Source organism: Aotus nancymaae, unplaced genomic scaffold, assembly GCF_030222135.1.
Source record: "Aotus nancymaae isolate 86718 unplaced genomic scaffold, 86718_ANA_hifiasm-v0.15.2.pri h1tg000003l, whole genome shotgun sequence".
NCBI lineage: Eukaryota > Metazoa > Chordata > Mammalia > Primates > Aotidae > Aotus > Aotus nancymaae.
The window spans coordinates 5,251,772-5,267,042 of record NW_026988414.1 but is presented as its reverse complement, the minus strand read 5'-3'; the positions used below and the strand labels follow the sequence as shown (position 1 = coordinate 5,267,042).

Below are 15,271 nucleotides of genomic sequence, written 5' to 3'. Positions count from 1 at the left end.
CGGGGGCGGGGGTGTGGTTTCTGGTTGTGAGTTCTTATTTGTTTAGAACCCTATCTGTGAGAATTCTTTGAAACCTGGGTTGCCAGTGAGTTCTTCCAGAAAAGGTTTGTGTTTGTTTTGGCCAAATACTATAGGCACCACCTACCCAAGTTCATTCCAAATCAAAACGTTCAGATTGTGGGCTTTTGGACTATGCAAATTGTGTGGCCATGTGACAGCCAGACTTTTTGGCCATGAATCCTCTGGAGGAATGTTTTCCCCTTCCCCTCAGAAGCAAGGCACAGAGAGACAATTTTAATTGCTGCCCACATCTGTATGGCAGATTTTCCTCCTATAGTTTAACCTTCACCTGAGGACATATTTCTTCTTGGATCCCAATGTGATGTTGCAATTTGGCTCTTATCCTGCCTGGACTCAGGTGGCTGCTGCTATAGCTGGTAGCAGTATCAGTGTTTATCTATCTCCAGAGTGTAAGGTCTTTTAGGCTGACTGACTGCACCATGGACTGCATGGTAACCTCTGTGACCTGCACATACACCTCCAGATGAGTTCCTGGAACTAGGAAGTCTGAAGTAACTGGAAAACCACAAAAGGAGAAGAATGACCAACCCCTGTGGCGCCTAATTAACTTCGAGACATTCTTCTATTATTCCTTATTCCTGCCTCAACTGATAAGGCAACTGGACTTTGTAACTGACCTTGCTCAACTGATAGGTCAACCTTGTGACTCCAGACCCTACGATCCCCTCCCAGCTTGCCAAAAAATGCCCTGAACTGTAACTTTCCACTGCCTACCCCAAACCTCTAAAATCAACTGCCCATCCCTCAATCCTCCGCTGACTCTCTTTTCAGACTCAGCCCGCCAGTACCTGGGTGAATAAACAGCCATGTTGCTCACACAAAGCCTGTTTAGGGGGTCTCTTTATTCAAAGCGCATGTAACACAGACGTAATTTTTAAGATATTTGTCAGTATAGCACATGCGCCAATGGATTGGAACAGATGCAGACTGTACCTCTGCATAATTTCTGAACATCAATTGTTTAACTTCCCAGGCTTGTGTTCTTGTTTTCCTCCTAGCTTCAGATAATTTTCCTTTCTTGCAATTGTATCCAGCATTTAAAAGGGTATTCTAAATATTTCTTCTAGCAATTTTATATCTTTTGTTGCAGTAATATTTGGAGATATATAGTCCTCAATATTGCCAGAAATAAAGTCCAAGTAAGAAGTTTATTTGTCTCATGCAACAAAACACCTACAGGTGTCCAAAGCTGGAACTGTAGCCTAATGTCATATAGGACCTAGGTTCACTCAACCAGCCTTAGCATTTACTTGCCACTTCATAAGCACACGATGGCAGTTGAACTTACAAACTTCAGACCACTTACAGGCAGGAATAAAAGTGGCAAAACACTTAAAAAGTATACTCAACTAGAAGTCCTCATAGACTTTGTAAAAAAATACTCTTCCAGAATTCCCACTCAACAACTTCTACTTATTTATTATTGGCAAAAAGTTGGTCACCCCATCACGCCTAGCCAAATTACTAGCTAATGAGAATGAGATTACCACGAATAGCTTGGACCAGTTATGAGTCACCCATTCCACTGAGGTGAAAGTCTCCCTCCCAAGATCAAGGGATCACCTCTGCTACCTGAACAAAATGAGTGTTTACTTTTAGGGGGGCCAAAAGAGAGAGGAGCATTACTAGAATATCCTACCCTATCTGTGGGAATTCTTGGAGGCCTTGGTTAAGAGCCTGTGCCACAATTGGGTTAAAAAGGGGACTGGAGGCCGGGCGCGGTGGCTCACACCTGTAATCCTAGCACTTTGGGAGGCCAAGGTGGGTGGATCACCTGAGGTCAGGAGTTCAAGACCAGCCTGGCCATCATGGTGAAACCGCATCTTTAAAAAGAAAATAATAATAATAATTAAAAAAAAGGGGACTGGAGCATACATGCTTGAAGTAGAATCTTTGACAAGCTCTTCTGCACCCATTCCCATTTCTGTGCTTCCATATGTTTTCTTTCATTTTGTTTTCTAGAATTTTTTTTTCCATAATTCTCTAGGAAAGCCCCAGACTCTTCTGTGAACACTCCTGTATCCTAGAGCCCAACAATAAGCAAGGCAGGCATAACAGCTGGGAAACCAATCAGCTTAAACCAAGACAAACAGTATCATACAGGCATCTCTGGCCCCAAGAGAGCATCCACCCTTAAGCCAGAAAGCACTATGACCAAATCTCTTCAGCTGTCTGGATTTCAGGCATAAATAAGCTCTCCTACAAAGAGGGCACTTGGTCTGTAAACCGGTCCAAACGTGAGTCTTACCGCTAAGGACCTATCTCTCTTCTACACTAACATGGTGGCGCAGAAAGGGGCGAGAAAGAGGTATGGAGGATTTGGGGAGGGAGTGGGAGAATTGGAGGCTAGAGAGATCATTTCTGTCCCACCATCTTTGTGATCCCAGTGCCCAGCACAATGCAGCCCACAGAAGGGCACTGGTCCTTTTATTGAACATTTACTGAGCGTCTACTACATGCCAAACAGCGGGATGGGTGCTGTCGAGGAGGAAACGGATTTGGACATAATCTCCATTAGGCAAACAGAGGTCAAGGTTTTTGTTTGTTTGTTTAGAGAAGAGATGGAGAAGGTCAAGATGTTTTTGTTTTTGTTGTTTGAGATAGAGTCTCGTTCTATGCCCAGGCTGGAGTGCAGTGGGGCGATCTCGGCTCACTGCAACCTCTGCCTCCCAGATTCAGGCGATTCGCCTGTCTCAGCTTTCCGAGTAGCTGGGATTACACCTAATTTTTGTATGTTTTGTAGAGACGGGGTTTCATCATGTTGACCAGGCTGGTCTCGAACTCCTAGCCTCAAGCGATCTTCCCGCCTCGGACTCCCAACGTGTTGGGATTATAGGCGTGAGCCACCGCGCCAGGCCTATGTCAAAGTTTCAACAGGGTTTAGAATTCGGTATCCGCTCCCTTATTTCCAGCAGCGTAGTCAGTCCCCAAAATTGATTGACCCGCTCCAGACTGTACTGCGCAGGCGCCCGCTACCTCCGCGCTCTCTCCCGACGTTTGGCTCCAAATGTGAGTCCCGCATGCGCACTCCGTTTTCTCTCTGACGCAGCCCCGGAAGCACAGTCAGTTTTGGGGGGCGGGACCGGGAAGCGTTTCCGGGGGCAGAAGGCGCAGGCTGAATCTGTTGCGGCAGCGAAGGCTGGAACGGGCCTGCGCCGGTAGCTGAGAGAATTCCTGGTGCGGGGGATGTGAGTGCTGAGCCCTCGGCAGGTACCGCGGGGCCAGGACAATGGGCGGCAAGGGTAGGGGAGGAGAAGTCGGTGGGGGAGTTAAGGACTCCCCTGGAGGCCCCGACGCACGCGCGGCTTGCCCCACCAGGCCCGTTCCGTGGACCGGCTTGCTAAAGCCCTGCGCCGGTGGTTGGCGTCCGGGCTCCCCAGCTCCGAAACCCGCGGTCTCCTGCCCACATGGCGCGCAGAGCGCGACACCAAGGCCCTTGGGGTAGCCTCTCGCCCAAGGTCACCCCCGCGGCAGCGGAGCTCGGCCGGCCACAGCGCTTGGAGATCCCGCCCCCGTCTGTTCTCTGGCCTTTCGGGGCGTAGGGTGGGCGCGGCTTGGCGGCCTGGGGTTCGAGCCACCTGTGCGTGAGGCCTGACGAGCCGAGCTGGGAGAAAGACTGCGCCTAGACTTTGATCTTCTGTTTCACCCTCGTTGCTGCCTCTGTCACCTGTTGTAACCTGCCCTTTTTGTCTTTCAACCCGGTCCCTGTCAACTTGATATTTCTCTCCACTTTGTCTTTCTCGGGGTATCTGTGTGTATCTGGATACTGTTTTATATCTGTCTCCACCTTGTCTCTGTGTCTATTCACTCTGTCTGCCACTCAGCCTTTACTCTAATTCAGGGCCTGTCACTGGCTTTTTGGTCATCTGTCTGTTTCTTTCTGCCAACTCTTTTTTCTCTTGCTTCTCTTTCCTAACTGAGTTTGTCTGGGTGGGGCAGGACTGCCCAGACCTCTGAGCCATGACTCATGACCCCGTGAAGCTCCCTGCACTGGTGACACTCTGAGTGACTCCACCACAGTTTGGCCGCAATTCTGGCAGGTGTCGCCCAACTAAAGTGTCAGACTGCAGGAGCGTCTGTCAGGGAGACAGGAGGCCCATCTCAGGGCCAGAGTAGCTTGAGTCCTCGCCTTTTCTTGCCTGTGGTTTTTCAGGGCTGCACACCTTCCCAAATCCCTTTGCTCCATTCCCTTACCACGGGATGGTCTCTATGGATCTCTGGAGCCTACTCGTTGAGTTGCAGCTGTTTAACAGGCCTGTCTACAGGCTAAGGAAGGGCCAGGCTGAGATCTCCTTTGGGGCTTTTGGGACAGTAGCAGGGTTTCTGAGAGAGCTGCATGCTTAGTTAAGAGATTGTTCAGTATTTTCAGTTAAATTATAAGAAACCTAATAATGAGGGCTTTATTTTTTGCTTTACGAAAGTACCGCGGGAGAAATAAACCACACACAAAAGGACAAATATTGTTTGAGACCACTTAAATGAAGTACCGAGAATAGACCAGTTAAGAGACAGAAAGTGAAACAGTTTACCAGGAGAGGAGTTATTGCTTAATGGATACAGAGTTTTTGGGGTTGATGAATAAGGTCTGGAAATGGGTTGTGATAATGGTTGCACAACATTGTGAATGTACTTCACTGAACTGGACTCTTAAAAATGCTTAAAATGGTTGTCTTAAAGTTTTATGTCTATTTTACACAGCACAAAAATATTCATTGGAGACACCTGAAACCAATAAGCTCCTTTTAAATGTAATTTTTCAAAATTCCTTCTGTAGCTGTTAGGAACATTTAGTTGAACTTGTGTTTATTGATTCCTACTCGCTTTACAGCAGTGGGTACAGCTGAGAGTCTTAGAAAAGTTTAGTTAAATGAATTTGGTTAAAGTCTTCCTCAGGCTTTCCACTTAGCTTTCTGCCCTGGCTCTACTCCCTCCGCCTTTCTTGGAATCAGTGCAAGAATCTGCTCATAAGTAGGATACTTGATAACTATACTCTTCACAGGAAGAAAATTCTTAAGGTTGAAAAATAGCACTTTTATGATAGTGCAAAATTATGTGTTATTTCTTGAGTTTTCTTATAGGGGATGCCTTTGTGGTTTTTTCATTTTTAAAATTTCCTATTGAAGCTATCTGTTTGCCCTTGAGGTAGTTTATCAAGCTTTCTAATAAGATATAGCAAATGAATTACTACTTTATTTTATTGAATCCTAGATGCTGTGGATTATTTTATGTACCACCAAGGAAGAGAGAAGCACTGCTAATTTAACTATGGCTTAATGTGCTCTTATCATTTAGACTTTTTATTATTGAAAATACTTTTAGACTTAGACATTAAAAAACGATATCAGTGCCTATTCTAATGCATATATACAAAGGAAAAATAAGAATAAATTGGTTAAAGTGTTCATTGAACTTAACAAAGTTCTACTCTTCTGTATACTTTTCAGTTCAGAGTTGTGTCCATGTTTTTTCCAGTGTCATCCTTTGTGCCATCAAGAACATTGCTGAGGCCCTCAGCAGTTCTCTATCGTTGTCTCAGGCAGAGACAGTATTAAAACTCCCACCTAGTGATCACATTCTGATTTCAGGAATTTTAAAATGTGAAAAAGTACATGTCTGAAAATTAATTGAATAGTATCATTTTCATGAACTTTTCCTTTTTTTTTTTCTTTGTTTTTGTTTTTTTCCGAGATAGAGTCTCGCCCTGTTGCCCAGGCTGGAGTTAAGTAGTGCATTCTCGGCTCACTGCAACCTCTGCCTCCCGGGTTCAAGTGATCTCCTGTCTCAGCCTCTCAAGTAGCTGGGATTACAGGCATGTGCCACCATACCCAACTAATTTTTGTATTTTTAGTAGAGACAGGGTTTCACCATGTTGGCCAGGCTGGTCTCGAATTCCGCCTCGGCCTCCAAAAGTGCTGGGATTACAGGTGTGAGCCACCGAGTTTGGCCTGAACTTTTTCTTTTCACTCTGTTTATATTTGCAGTTAGAATAGGGGCTTTTGTCTTATTTGTAACATATTGAGGAAAAAAGATTTTTAAAAACTTGTCAATATGTTGTTAATTTCATGAAATGAGTGCTGTTTCTGCCTTCTGCTTTCTTGATTTCAACTTCTTATCCTAAATTCGAATGCACATGAGGGTACAGTTAAAAACGTTTCCTTGGCTTTATTGAAAGTTGATAGAAGGATGATTGATAAATGGGGGGGTTAGTTCCTAGAACATTACTTTCTCTTTTGAATCTCAGAGAGTTTGCTGTAATGGAATGTTTGTCCTGGAAGTTTTTAAGTAAAACATTCAGCCGTGGCTTAAAATTGAAGGGAGTCATGAATCAAACTTCATAAAGTAGGTGGCTTGTTTTTTTAAAAAAAATCTTAAAATAGATTTTACTAAGTTATTTGACCAGAGTGCTCTGATTAGGAAAGAAATATAAGAATACTGATTGACAATGGTCAGGAGACCGATAGTGCTCTTCCAAAGGATATATTAATTCTGCAAAATTACATAGTCATTGACCATGTTGGTTTTCTAGTTTTAATGAATATGCTGTAGTAATGGATGAAAGGTAGATGGAAATTATTTACTGTCTTTTCAGTTTTTTTAATGTAAAATTATTACAAAATAAGTTTATTTTCTTTTAAATACAAAGGCAGGGGCTATGAAGGTGCAGAATGGAATTTAATATAAACAAAAATGCCAGTCTTGATTACTTTTCTTTCTGCCACTAATGAACACCTCTAGCGAGCGCAGATGTACATAGCCTCTCTTTTACATTTTCACTATTACTCTTCCTTTCAGAAGTCAATGTGATTTTAATTTGAAGCAAAACTGAAATGGGTTCTTCCTCATTCTATTCATATTGCTTTTTGATGGCCATGGCATAAGGAACTTTACCCCAGGAATACAGCTTTGCATTAGGTAAGCTATAAACTTGCTCATAATACCATTTTTAAAATTACTTACTATGATCATTTGTCTTTTAGCACAAATAATGTATTTTGTTAAGATTTTTAATTACTCTAGACCAGAAGATTCTTACTTCTCTTCTGAAGAGATATTATACATTCTAAGGCCAACCAATGCCATACTTTGCACTGATAGGACATTTAATGTTAGAGAAATTTTTCTGCCAAGTGATTTTTTTTTTTTAACTTAGAAAAGTGTTAGATTTGGAGTTATACTTCTGTTTGAATCCAGACATGCCATTTCTGAGATGTGTAACCATGGGCAGGTCTTTTAATTTAAGCTTCAGTTTACTCATCTTTTAGAAAGATGCAATGATACAGGAGTGTTGCACAACCCAGGTTTATGTGTGCTTTGTGAACTGTAAAGCATTTCACTCATGTAACGAGTAGGCATAGGGTATTGGTATTTTTGTACATGTGTGCCAGGCTTTAAATTTACTGAAGCAACATTTACTATGTTTAAATGTGCTTTCTATAGTAAGCATGCAAATTACCATATGCTCTGATTAAAGAAATCTCTGAAGGACTTCATGATAAGTAGCTTGTGGGTCTGCTTTCCTATTATATTGCTGTCATCTGTGTTTTTAGGATGTTTAATCGGTGTTTAAATTACGTATAAAATTTGACTTAACAGTTCCTCAGCTGAATAATAAATAGTGGCTGCTATTAAACTCATCAAAGTTGGAAGGAATTTTGAAGGTCATCTAGTTCAGGAATTCTTCAGTATGTTGTCCTTCATCTGCTTTAAAAAAGCCAAACAGCTTTTAAGAAGTATGGTGGAACAGGCTGGAGTTGGTGTGTTTGCTTTAGAACTGTTGCTATTGGATTAAAAAAAAAAAAGTGCAAAGTGACATAAAACTGCTGGTATCTTATTAAGTCTTTTTTTTTTTTTGGAGTGCAGTGGAAATATCTCCACTCACTTCAACCTCTGCCTCCGGGGTTTAAGTGATTCTCCTGCCTCAGCCTCCCGAGTAGCTGGGACTACAGGTGCCCACCACCACGCCCAGCTAATTTTTGTATTTTTAGTAAAGATAGGATTTCACCATGTTGGCGAGGCTGGTCTTGAAATCCTGACCTTGTGATCTGCCCGCTGTGGCCTCCCAAAGTGCTAGGATTACAGGCATGAGCACCATGCCCCGCCCGCATTACTCTTTTTTAAACTGCTTTATAGAGACATAATTGGTAATTCAATAAAGAGGGGTTTTTTTTTTTAGTATATACACAGAATTGTGTACCCATCACTACAATCTAATTTTAGAACTTTTGTTTCCCCTAAAAGAAACCCAATTACCAGTTGCTCCCCATTTCTTCTACCCCTAGTTTCTATCAGCCACGAATCTACTTTCTGTCTCTATGGATTTGTCTGTTCTGGACATTTCATGTAAATGGAGTCATACAAGATACGGCCTTTTGTGTCCAACCTCTTTCATTTAGTGTAACATTTTCGAGGGCCAGCCATGTTGTCACATCTATCAGTATTCCATTCTTTTTTATTGCCAAATATCCTCTTCTAAGGATATATCCCATTTGTTTATACAGTCAAAAGTTGATGGAACTTATGATGGTTTCCACTTTTTGGCTTTTAAGAATAATGCAGTTACGAAAATTCATGTACAAGTTTTAGTGTGGACATCATATGTTTTCATTTTTCTTGGGTATATACCTAGGAGTAGAATTGTTGGATTACGTGATAACTCTGTTTAACTTCCCGAAGTGCTGCCACACTGTTTTCCACAGTAGCTGTACCATTTTACATGCCCACCAGCAGTGTATGGGAGTTCTAATACACATCTTCACCAACACTTGTTATTGTCTGTCTTACTTATTACAGCCATCTTAGTAAGTGAGAAGGGGTGTGTTGTAGTTTTTATTTGCATTGTCCTAATTACTAGTGATGTTGAGAGGTTTTCATGTGCTTATTGCTTATTCGTATATCTTCTTTGGAGAAATGTCTCTTCAAATCCTTTATCTGTTTTTCAGTTGAGTTATTTATCTTTTTATTCTTGAGTTGTAAGAGTTCTTTAGGTATTCTGGATGCAAGTCACTCATTTGTTACATGATCTGCAAATAGTTTCTCCCACTCTGTGGGTTGTCTGTTCACTTTCTTGATGGTATCATTTTTACCTTGTACTACTGCTGTATCTTCTGCCTACCAGTTCTGTCAGTCTCATCAATTCCACCTCTTTTCCATACCCACTGTTACTTTTTTTTATTTGAGACGTAGTTTCGCTCTTGTTGTCCAGGCTGGAGTGCAGTGGCATGATCTCGGCTCACTGCAACCTCCACCTCCAGGGTTTAAGCAGTTCTCTAGCCTCAGCCTCCCAAGTAGCTAGGATTACAGGTTTACACCACCATGCCTGGCTAATTTTGTATTTCTAGTAGAGACAGGGATTCACCATGTTGGCCAGGCTGGTCTCGAGCTTCTAACCTCAAGTGATCCACCTGCCTCGGCCTCCCAAAAGGCTGGGATTACAGGTGTGAGCCACTGTGCCTGGCCCACTGTTACTTTTATTACTAGTATATACTATAGACTATAGTTGTTGAAATCTTATAATTAGGTTCTACTGCAGACTTTCTTCTGCTTTAGTCCGTCAACAGATCAACCTTCCTTAACCTTGCCTCACAGCATGTCACTTAGAAGTTTTCAGTGCTGCCCCAATGCAGACGTCCCATTGGGCTTTTTCCAAATTTATCTACCATCACTCATTGTCACTTGTAGAAGGAAGCACAAGTAATGATGTGTCTGTCACCAGGGTTAGTCTTGAGTGGAAGAGAACCAAGGGAGATCTGAAATGGCTTTCTGATGGTAATTTCACCATAATCTAGGAACTTGCCCTTAGTGTGATCAGACTAATAACTCAGTTTCTTCAATGTGTCATACTTATGATATACTACACCCACAAGAGATTAAAGTATACAAACCAGAATGCCATGTGATTTATAATATTTCTACATTAATAAATGGGATTGGCTTGTACTGAAAAGTACTCAAATTTTTTGCTGTCCAATTTTGATACCATAGTTTTGTATAAAATTCATGAATTTTCTCCTATCCTGTTCCCTTGTCCTCCTCTTCCCCATCTATTTTTAACATTTCTAGTTTTATCACATTGTGTAATCCATTGTATAGTCACATGTAATCAAATGTGCCCAAGCATTTCTGCTTTGGGAAATTTATTGATCTCTGTAGCCACATATATTATCATTTTTGTAAATGTCCTGCAGACATTGGAAAAGAAGTATTATTTGTAGAGTATAGAGGTATTTCATTAAACTAACTTTATTAATGATAACTGTGTCAACCTATAGATTCTTACCCTTTGCCTACTTGATTTATTAAAAATTTAAGAGGGATATTTATATTTCTTACTACAATTACATTTCTGTTACTGTTGCCTTATTTTCTAACATTGTACTCTGACACATAAAAGTTCACAGAGTAAACTTTATTATGAATTATAGAATTCATCAGTTAACAATAAACTTTCATCCTACTTGATGATTTTTACATTGAAATTTACTTTGATGTTAGTATTGTGTTGCTTGACTTTTGTTTTCATGTGACCTTTTTTTTTCTTACTTTTGACCTTTTTGATGATAAAAATTCTTTTAACTTTTCTATGTCTGAAAAAGTGTTTTGCTTTCATTTTGAAAGATATTTTCATGGGTATAGAATTCTAAGTTGGCAGGCCTTTCCCTCCCACCCCGCCCTTAATTTCAGTACTTTAAAAACGTTGGTATGCTGTTTCCTGGCCTGCAATGCTTCTGAGGTTCTTTGTACACAAGGGCTCCTTTTTCTCTGTCTGCTTTTAAGATTTTCTCCACTGATTTTAAGTGATTTGATTATGATGTGCCTTGCTATAGTTATTTTCATGTTTCTTGTGCTTGGAGTTTGTTGAGCTGCTTAGGTCTGTGAGTTTGTAGTTTTCATCAAATTTGAAAAAGTTTTGACTGTTGTTTTCACCTGTGTATAAAATGTGTGTATGTGTGTATTGTTTTTACATATATATAGTTTTCAATATATAAAACAATATATAAAAAAAAAAACCATATATATGTTGTTTTCACATGTCTCATAGCTTATCATATAAAACTTTTTGCCTTCCCCACCACAATTATGTCTATATTAGGCATCTGGAAGTTGTCTCACAGCTCACTGATGCTCTATTCCCTTTTTGCCTTTTTTTCTTTGCTTTTTTCTCCCCCTCATATTTTATTTTGAGTAGGTTTTTGTTGCCATGTTTTCAAGTTCCCTAATGTTCTGTAGTGTTAATTCTGTTGTTATTCTCATCTCAGTGTATGTTGTGTGTTTTTTAAATCTCTAGATGTTTCATTTGGGTCTTTCTCTTTTTTTTTTTTTTTTTTCCCAGTAGTTTCCCTGTCTCTACCTAACATGCTTAATCTTTCCTCTACTTTCTTGAAAATATAGAATATAGAATTGTCCACCAGTTGTATAAATCTCTTGTCATTTCTGGATCTGTTTCTGTTGATTGATTCCCACCCCCACCTCACTATCCTGGGTTATATTTTCCTAGTTCTTGGCATGCCTGGTGATTTTTAAATTTGATGTCAGATATGAGTTTTACCTTGTTCGGTGCTGGATATTTTTGTATTATGTAAATGTTCTCAAGTTTCATTCTGGAACATAATTAAGTTGGAAACAGTTTGATCCTTCTGAGGCTTGTTTTTAAGCTTTGTTTGGCAGGACCAGAACTGCATTTTGCCTAGAATTAATTTGTCCCCACTACTGAGGTGAGGTTCTTCTGAATACTCAAGGTTTTCCACTCAGGGCAGTTTTCTTCAATTAAATTTATTTTTTTTATTTCACATATTCTGGTTGTTTCTCTTAAGGACATTAACAGGCTGTACATTGATCTCTTCTTGGTTCTCCTGCTTTATCATCTTCTCTCTTGCTGTTTTCATGTTTTTATCCTTTTCCTGTATTTTAGTAGAAGTTCCTTCTACTAAAGAAGGTATTTAGTAAAATAACTACTAAAATGCCTTCTACATTATCAAATCCATTTTTTTGCTGTTGTAATTCTGCTTCTTATCGCCTGTGTAAATTTCTGCTCTATATTAGTTTCCCGATACCCTGTCGTTAATTCAGCCTGCTCTTTTTTCATATCATTCTTCTGTTTTGTCTCATCTTCCTTATACGTTATTCAGAGACTATGTTTTTGTGAAGTTTGTGAAAAAACATCAATTTAAAATTGTTGTTTAAAATGTACTCTTTGTCTATTTCTTGCCATTTTTTCCTTTTTGAATTTCCAGAATATATCCACAGACCCCTTGTTGGTTTTATTTTAATTATTGAGAGGGAAACATTCTGTTCAGGTCTGAAATTTGCTTTTGAGTCCCTCACTGTATACCTGAATATTGTTAGAATCAACTCTTAGTTCTTAAGCTGGATGTAGGGCTGAACTACATTGACACCTGGGATTAGTTGACTGGAATGGCTGGGGCTAGAAGGGTAAGCCTTAGGTACTCTCGGGAGCTAGAACTCTGTGTACTTTCTTTGCAGTTGGTGAAATTGGTATACCAGGAGCCTCTGTTGTCTTTGGCACAGCTGGCAAATGATGGCTATGCTTTTATCTCCTTCCTGGGGCTACCGACCCCCATCCACTTATGTTAATATTTTTTCCTCCTGTTGAGGCAGTGTGCAACCTTTGGTATCCTAATACCACCCACCTCTGAGTTTTACCAATCTGCAGGACCTGTCTGTTTCTGGCTTTTAGCTCTGGGCCCTCCAAGTGAAAGAGTGTTACTTTACTGATCCTGTCAGAATTGCCTGGTATAGATAGGAAGTGGAGTTTCAGGCCAGTGTCTCCCTTTAACTTGGCCCCATTTCTACTATTTTTTTTTTTTTTTTTTTTTAGATAGAGTCTTATTCTGTCACCCAGGCTGGAGTGCAGTGGTGGCAATCATGGCTCACTGCAGCCTTGACCTCCCCTGCTCAAGCAGTTTACCCTCTTCAGCCTCCTAAGTAGCTGGGATGTCAGGTGCATGCCGCCATGCCTGGCTAATTTTTGCATATTTGTAGAGATGGGGTCTTGCTATGTTGCCCAGGCTGGTCTTGAATTCCTGGGCTCAAGTGATCTGCCCACCTCAGCCTCCTAAAGTGCTGGGATTACAAGCATGAGCCACCGTGCCCGGCTGGACTGTGAAATTTCTTGTCTTTGAAGTCCCCCACAGTACGTTGAATATAGTGTTTCATGAGGGTTTTTTTAAATTTTTTTTTTATTAGTGTCCTTATGACAGAGGCCCCACAGAGATACCTTGTCCCTTCCACATGTGAGGACACAGCTGGAAGATGCCATTTATGAACCAGGGCCCTCACTGGATATACTGGTGCCTTGATCTTGGACTTCCCGGCCTCCAGGACTGTGAATAAATGTGTGTTGTTTATTTTATTTTATTTTTTTTTTTTTAAAGGAAGAAAGAAAGAGAAAGAAAAAAAAGAATGAAGGAGAGGAAGAAAAAGGAAGAGAAAGAGGGAAAGAGAACGGGAGTATTGCTTTATTGCCCAGGCTAGAATGCAGTCTAGAAATGGGTATTGAAAACCTCTTTTATGCCAATAATTGTGCTTAACATGGAGACAGGAAGGAATAAGGGAGGAAAATAACAAACAAGCAGCCAACCAATATTTCATTTAAACCTATGAATGCTATGCAATTACTGAGGAGTGATTTACTTCCAATTATATAGTCACTTTTGGAATAGGTGTAATGTGGTACTGATAAGAATGTATGTTTTGTGTATTTGAAGTGGAGAGTTCTATAAATGTTTATTAAATTTACTTGTTCCAGGTCTGAGTTCAAGTCCTGGATATCCTTGTTAATTTTCTGTCTCGTTGATCTGTCTAGTATTGACAATGTGATGTTACAGTCTCCCACTATTATTGTGTGGGAGTCTAAGACTCTTTATAAGTCATTAAGAACTTGTCTTATGTATCTGGGTGCTCCTGTATTGGGTGCGTATATATTTAGGATCGTCAGCTCTTGTTGTTGCATTGATCCTTTTACCATTATGTAATGTCCTTCTTTTGCCTCTTTTGATCTTTGTTGCTTTAAAGTCTATGTTATCAGAGGCGAGAATTGCAACTCCTGCTTTTTATTTATTTATTTTTGCTCTCCATTTGGTTGGTAAATCTTCCTCCATCCCTTTGTTTTGAGTCTTTGTGTATCGTTGCATGTGAGATGGGTCTGGATGCAGCATACCGATGGGTTTTGGCTTTTTATCCAGTTTAAATAATAATATATATGAGTTTAATACTGCCATTTGATGCTAGCTGGCTGTTTTGCCCATTAGTTGATGTAAATTCTTCATTATGTTGATGCTCTTTACTTTTTGATATATTTTTGGAAAGGCTGATACTGGTTGTTCCTTTATATGTGTAGTGCTTCTTTCAGAAGCTCTTGTAAAGCAGGCCTGGTGGTGGTGAAATCTCTAAGTACTTGCTTGTTCGCAAAAGATTTTATTTTTCCTTCACTTGTAAAGCTTAGTTTGGCTGGATATGAAATTCTGGGTTGAAAGTTCCTTTCTTTAAGGATGTTGAATATTGGCTCCCACTCTTTTCTGGCTTGTAGGGTTTCTGCTGAGAGATCTGCTGTAAGTCTGATAGGCTTCCCTTTGTGGGTAACCTGACCTTTCTCTCTGGCTGCCCTTAGTATTTTCTCCTTCATTTCAACCCTAATGAATCTGACGATTATGTGCCTTGGGGTTGGTCTTCTTGAAGAATATCTTTGTGGTGTTCTCTGTATTACCTGGAGTTGAATATTGTCCTGCCTTACTAGGTTGGGAAAGTTTTCCTGAATAATATCCTGAAGAGTATTTTCCAACTTGGATTCATTCTCTTGTCACATTCAGGTACACCTATCAAACGTAGATTAGGTCTTTTCACATAGTCCCATATATCTTGCAGACTTTGCTCATTCCTTTTTATCCTTTTTTCTCTAATCTTGTCTTCTCATTTTATTTAGTTAAGTTGGTCTTCGACCTCTGATATCCTTTCTTCTGCTTGATCAATTCGACTGTTAAAACTTGTGCATACTTCGCGAAGTTCTCGTATTGTGTTTTTCAGCTCCATTAATTCACTTATATTCCTCTCTAAATTGTCTATCCTCGTTAGCATTTCGTCAAACCTTTTTTCAAAGTTCTTAGTTTCTTTGCATTGGGTTAGAACAAGTTCTTTTAATTCACAGAAGTTTCTTATCATCCACCTTTTTAAGCCT

The 15,271-nt window shown here is 40.2% G+C and overlaps 1 protein-coding gene across 2 annotated transcripts in view; it reads left to right on the top strand.

The window, feature by feature from the left end:
* Nucleotides 1-3,183: 3,183 nt before the first annotated feature.
* Nucleotides 3,184-15,271, top strand: part of ZBTB43 (zinc finger and BTB domain containing 43) — a 30,989-nt gene continuing 18,901 nt past the window's right edge. The window contains exons 1-2 of one of the 2 annotated variants that reach the window (XM_012458129.3): nucleotides 3,184-3,291; nucleotides 6,874-6,993. The gene's annotated coding sequence lies outside the window, so the exon portion shown is untranslated. The remainder of the gene's footprint in view (nucleotides 3,292-6,873; nucleotides 6,994-15,271) is intronic. The other variant, XM_012458130.3, reaches the window with a different exon arrangement.